Raw genomic sequence first — 7154 nt, 5'->3', positions numbered from 1 at the left:
CTAAGCTATATTTTAATAGCATCGACAGTGCTCTTATAGGTGACTTGGCGCTTTGATATCGCCACAGTTCACTTGCTGTGTGTGTCCACAACAGGTAGAATCATCGTGTTATTAACACGTCCGGCGAAGTATACATCCAGTCGAGACTATTTCTCGGTCGTACTGAACCAGCTTACAGGCTCTCGTGTCGATGACATGTACAGTGCTTGTACACAGCCGCGACGGGCACTCTCGAAACGCTGATTAGCTTGGTCGGAGAGAAAGAATAAACGTTTATCAGTATTGTTAGTAACTAAAGTGGTTGGGGCCATTCAAGCAGAGCTCCACTGGTTATGGCGCCTCAAAAGGCCTAGTCCAGGGTTTCCAATTGGCTTCTCGATTCTTGATCCGAAAGTCGCACCTCCCACGACCAGTGTGGTAACTTTTCTGCTTGTATAGGCGTCCAGTTTGTCGTAACAAGGAGCGAGGGACTGCTATAAGTAATACCTGTGTGTAAGTACCCCTCGGCATCAAGAGCAGTCATCTTCATATTGGGAAGAGTGTATTTTAGAAAACGAGTGTAGCTTGCGGTACGTGTTTCTCTGAAGACGGCGTCCATCTCTCGATTATGCTCCATATAGTTTCGGGTGAGGTGGCGCCACAGTGCGTCGCTCAATCCAGCCTTTCAGCTTCGAGAATGTCCGGTCGACCGCATGGTCGCTAATCGTAGTCAGGGGATATGGTGTCGCCTACAGGCACGTCCGTCACTAGGTATGTACTTGCGCGGGCGAGTCGGTCGGCCCGCTCATAACCGACACGACCCGCATGCGCCGGGCACAAAAGAATGCCATGGTCAGGTACGATGTGTGAGTTGAGGATTCTAAGACACAGCCACCGGAAACTAGACCTCCCAACTGACTTCATGGTTTGAATTTCTTAGTGGCCCTCGTTTAAAAATTCTAACAATCTTTCATGTGTACGTTTCTAGATTACTACTCTATGACTCCAGGACAGTAAACCTCCTTCCACGGTAAACTTATGTCACCGTTTGTAGTATTCGTACAGTGTCAAGTTTCATACCGGCTGCAGTGAGGGGCAACTTCCGATAACATACTGACAGACACTTATAACATCTCTCCTGCGACTGACTGCGCTCTGAACTTCTGGCGTGACCACGTGGGATGGCTCCATTCACCGATGGTGATCACCACGGCCTCCCATTATTGGACGGTTAATTTAAGCGCCTGCAAATAATGTGGCGAACGGCTCAGTGCGTCATTGTTCAACATCAGTTTACCGGTTTTATACCAGAGTTTATACTCAGCGCAACTTTTAATTTGGGCGGTGGCCAAGTAAAGGGTATAATGGTCTGCCCATAGATTGCCTAGCAGTATGCGTGGTGGTCAATTAGCGATAAACCTGACTTGGCTCCCTGGAGGTAATGCAACAACCGAGTAACTCCTTGCACCAGTGCAAGGTCTCGCGTTCAATATGCGAGTACTTCATTTCAACTACGATAAATGCCCCAGATCTCAAGCCAATCCTCATGTTCTCGTCATTCATGGGATCAAAAAGCATCACTCCAACGCCACGCCATAGAGTCCCCTTATAAGAGTAGCTCCCTTTCAGAATCAAAATTGGTTAAGAGCGATGGACGTCAAAGAATGGTCATTGCCTCTTCGAAAGTTTCTTATTTCTTTCCCCAGCCCCATTTTGCTACTTTGTCTAAAGGCCGATGCAAAAGCAGCAGGAACGTATTACACATTCGACAAGAGCTTGTACAATGTTATCATTACAAAAATTAACTGCAATTCGATGACGTTGAATGGGGCCAGAGCTACCCTTATTGTATCAACATTTTTTTTCTAGTGGATGTATTACTTCTGCGTCAATACGGTGCCCAATATAGGTTGTGAATTACTTGGAATATCGACAGTTACCGCGCAAGGTTTGATGCAATAATCTTTGAAAAAGATTAAGCACCGCTTCAGCGTTGGCATTCTGGTCCTCACTGGTGTCTGCTATGAGCACATCACCTAGGCAGGCTTTGGAACCTGGCAGACCCTTTAGCGCGCTGCTCGATCTTAAGTTTATATATAGTGGGTGCCAAGGCTATGCCAAAGGGCAAGGGTCGCCGCAAAATACGCCCTTACAGGTGTTAAAGACCACAAGATTTTTAGTCGTCGTGAAGTAGCATTTGATTGTAAGCGTCACGTAGGTCTACTAGTAGAATACTGAACTTCTGTCCCCCACAGAGGTTACCAATATGCCATCTATTTTTGGCAAGGGTATTGTTCCACTTCGGACACAGCGTTCAGGGTGACATTAAGGTCCCCGCAAATCCACACTGTCCAATATTTTTTTCAGTTTGCTACTTTGAGCGTAGTTCATGCAGAGTAAGGCATGACGGAAATAATGCCTTTGCGGCTATACTGCCTAGCTCGGAAAAAACTTTTCGCCAAAGCTGAATTGAATCTTTTTTTTTTTGCCTTCTATACTTAACAATGACTCGCCGTTTGACGTGCAGTCGAGCTGGTGGGCATTTCAGCAGCCCGTTTATGTCGGGGAAGAGCTCCACGCAGCGCTCCTGTAGTGGTCTTGACGGCGACGTTAATGTGCTTTTTTATTTCAAGTGTAACACAGGACGATTTTTCACGCAATTTCTTCAGAACCTACCCCCACTCAGGCTGGGGTCATCCCTATTCTGAACCGTTAGGCTACAGTTTACCTCAGAAGATTGGAAGGAACAATCATCTAAACACATGAAGCGCCAGAAGCTTAACGAGATAACATGACAGATTTACGTGGAAAACCTGTAGTTGCGGCTGCTGTTAACGATGCGTTTCATAAACTGTCCTGGGAATTAGACAGCGTGGTGAACGTGCGCCGATGTCCATGGTTATATCGATGGTGGACTCCCCAATAAGTTACCCCGAACGTTCTCGCCATCAGGTTTTTTTGCACTAACATCCCAGAGTACACGCACCTCTGCCACTTCGCCTCCATCGAAAAGCGCCTGTCTCTGTCGAGATCGAAGCCGTAACATTTGGGCCAGCGGCCTCAACAACAATATTGCACTATATCATCACGGCTACGAATGCTAAAAATAAACAATATTGAGATAAAAAGCACCACCTTGCACCCGAATATTTTATTTAATTTTTTCTATTACTAAGGGTAACAGCGCGCTAATCAGCAAGGTTGGCTACTTATCAAGGTTGGCTGCAAAGACACGTACTGTAATACAGGCGCCCTGAAGAGGAAAACGCTTTTTCGCGCAATGTTAGTGTGCAATTTCACAATACTGAGAACACAACTTTTACGTTTAAACGACACTTCGTAAGCGAAAAAGACATCATGAATTTTTAAAGGCGTATACAGGGTTCTACGTTCTTCTAATCCTTAAAATTGATTGAAGCACCTTGTAATCTGTGGGTGTCCTAGACATACCACACTAGGTCAAAAAAAATATAAATCCATTGTCATGAAAGTACGAAAAACACATTGTGGAATTTGTTACGTCAGGCGCAAATATTATGGCGCGAAATTTAAAATTGGAATCTTTTCAGCTAATACTGAACCTTTGAGAAAGAAACTTATGACATTAGAGTTCTCAAAGTTCAGTTTAACAATCTAAAACAACACGTTCTCGCTCTTTGGTATCGTTTTAGATCACTTCACATTGTACAGCGGCATTTCACCTTGAGTAAGAGCAATTCTTTAGAAAAAATTAGCGTATTCACTTACGTCAATCTGTGCAAAAATATCACGACGCATTCATGCGGGTGCATGCTACGAGCATATAATTTAGCGCAATAGGCTAACTTCCTGACTTCCTAATTGCCTACAAGTCCAGCTATAAAACTTCGTGCTCACATAAACACGGCGAAATGTGTTTATTTAAAGTGTTGTGTGTTCTTACACGTTAGTTACCGGCAAAGATTAGTATATTTTTTGTTTCGTGTACTGTAATTTATCATTGAGCGCACTAATATAGCTTGGTGCATACGCTACTAATTGCTGTGATGATTTAGGCAGAATAAGGCTGTCTTAAAATAACTGTGTTCCTGTAGACGCCTCTCCCTGTATTTTGACGTGCAGTAACACACGTGTGAGTCATTTGCAATAATTATTGTCGAACGTTTTCTCACTCACCGTCACCGTTGATATTGATGGCGACTTAATTGAGGCATGCAGTTCATTCATAGCCCTCCAGTGCACATACCCATTGAGCGTACTTGGAAACAACAATAAAAGAAGACTCACTGACCACAAGCCTCTACATAAATAAGCGTTGCGCCTTGAATGCGAAACCACAGTTGAGTTGTTTTGGCCCTCCTACAATTTCACCTGATTGAGCAGCGAACTCAAGGGCAGCCCATCATAGGGCGAATGCACCAGCTGCATCAGCCGATATTGCATCGAGGAGCTGGCAGTGTTTGTTCAGCAATGCGGGCAATTAGAGCATTTTATATGGTATTCGTGATTCCTCTTGATTAAAATAATTTGATGATTACTATTCGCTTCCGAAAGATCTAATTATTCGTAGCGACGGAAGTAACGTGGGCAGCTGCAACTATGATGATTCGAGTGCAAGTCAGAAACGTGTCTTTTTTTCTCGAGAACAACCCAGCAAAACAATTGAAAAAGCGTATAAAGATATCAAGCAACAAGCCGCAATAACAAGCAGACCACCCACCGTATAAAAATATATGAGAGTAATCATAAACACGTCGTTGCAGAAGTCGCGACTTTTAGTTGGAAAGCTACACACATGGTGAATACAGACCGAGACAATAAATAGATTGCTTAAAATATTGTATCAGGCAGTTCCACCAAAACTATTGTCATGCACCCACTGTCTTATCTCACTGTCCGGCTACACGAGTATTCCTGCATTGCGCCCTCGTGGTAAAGGGTCCCCGGCGGCCACGACCAGAGCTAGTGTCAACGAGCGTAGCAGTTCAGCACCTCAGCTTCAAAACTACTATGGCCGGTGCACGTCAGTGTGGTGTAATTTGCCGCCCACTTTGTATCATGTTGCCCCGTTAGCTGCTCATGTTATAAGAAGCTTCACGTCGTAATGAACAAAAAAAAAACAAGTCTTCTGATTTTATAACTATTTTCAATTCCCCCATGGTGGATCTCAGGCCATGGTACACTGTTGCTGATGGGAAGGTCGTGGGTTCACTCCCAGCCGCGGCATTCATAGTTTGGAGGAAGCGAAATAGCTGAGACCTATGTGTTTTGCGATGTGAAAGCATGTTAAAGATCACCACATGGTGAACCTATCTGCTGCCTTCCACATCGGCGTCCCTAATATTCATATTCTTCTTTTAGGACGTAGAACCTCAGATATTTTTACAATTAGTATATTCGATTTTCAGCTATTCTATAACTGAATCCCCTTCTTGAACGATTGCACTCGGTGCCATGGTCCCTGCATTGAATGCTGGGACAAGTATAGGCGGGAATACCATTCCTTATGTTAAAGCTAAGTCTTCCATCTGTGAACCCAATAGGAAGAAACTGACGCTCACCTACGTTATGGCTTGATGATGCTTGAAAGGTAACGGAGTTTAACCAGATATTCTTGCAGTGCATGGCTGGGTCTATATTTAGCATTATTTTTTCCCACCAGGAGCAGCATCGACTGACTTGAAGAAACGACCGAGCATCACTCAGAAGCCTGGAGAAAACATCGCTCTTTCTTACCGCAAAGCCAGTCTGCCTACCGAAAGTCACGTTCAGCACACCATCAATCGACTCGTGATGTCGGAGCCCATAAAATCTGCCTCGCAGTTGATCACCAGGAGGCCCAGCGCCAAGTCGTTCACCGACTTGTCTGGCAGGAAGCCAGCTGATTTCGCGATGGCCTCGCCACCCTCAACATTTAGGCGCAGGGCCAGCACCGTGTCACTTGGCAACTGCTTCGACGGTGGTAAGCCAAAAGTCGAGCAATCCGCTGCGTCGGACAAGTCTCAGTCGAAATTGTCGCAGCATTCACGGTTGCTTAGCAAACGAAGCTGCTCAAAGATCCACCTTCCCTCGTCAAGCAACAAGGAAAAGCCGAAGTAGTGACGCAGGGCATAAAAATAGGACAAATTTAGAGACGATGTTTTTTGTATGCTATTTGCAATATGATGGTTATTAACAATAAACAATGACGCTAAACTGGAATTTTGTTTCAATGTGATCATGGCTACTTTGCGTCATTTGTCTTTGTAAGTAGGAAAAATTGAACAACGATGAACCACCACTGATACCAAGCGTGGCTTAGATTCCAAGTTCCATCACCATGCTCAGACTGTCAAACAAATTTTGGTTACAAAATAGGCCCAGGTCTGCAACACCGTCTATAATAAAGGAGTTCCTTAAGTTTAGCGTGAAACTTGCACAGTAAACTTGAGTGCAAAGAACTGATCTGCGAAGAACTAATTACCTGAAACAAGTCTTCATAAGGGTATTTTCTAGGCATGCCTAATGCACAAATATGCCTAATTGTATAATACAGCATGCATCTTTGCATCAATACCTTTTCTAGTTACATTGCACGCAATATTGGCCGTAATGCGTTACTTTTTTTGGTGACTTAGAAAACGTACTTGCTACAATTTCGGAACTGTGACCAATAATATATTTTCGTTCCCATTTTAGATGCCATTCAGCTCTTTGACAAGCCTGTGTAACGCTGTCCGTGCGTGTCTCCGTGTCAACACGCCGCAACGCACTTCTTTCACCACAGGTGTTGGGGTGGTGCCAAATCGGTTACGCCTTTAGTCGCAGTTTTCGGTGACATCACTATCTCTTTCGCGGGCAGTACGTTCACTGCATTTGATCTCTCGCTTGCTTCGCCTTCTCCACCACTTGCAAGGTTCGAGGGCATATCCAGTGAACACTCGTTCCGCTCGTTTTTGTCTGCGACAATGAGGACGCCGGAAAGCGAAGCTTCTTCACCAGCCAAAACGTGTTTCAAAGCGATTTGGTTTAACCTGGACGTCGCCGGCGTTGCGAGGGTTAGCAGAGCCGATCGCGTTCGTGAAAGGCGACGTCGCGCCTGCAACACCGACAAGGCGCGAGTGAAGGAAGCCGAACGCGAGCGTCGGCACCGGAAGACCAATGACATTGACAATGCGCTAGTCAAAAACGCTGATCGCGTTCATGCGCAACGCTTC

This window comes from Rhipicephalus microplus, chromosome 1, assembly GCF_043290135.1.
Source record: "Rhipicephalus microplus isolate Deutch F79 chromosome 1, USDA_Rmic, whole genome shotgun sequence".
Taxonomy (NCBI): Eukaryota; Metazoa; Arthropoda; class Arachnida; order Ixodida; family Ixodidae; genus Rhipicephalus; species Rhipicephalus microplus.
This window is presented reverse-complemented; position numbering follows the sequence as displayed.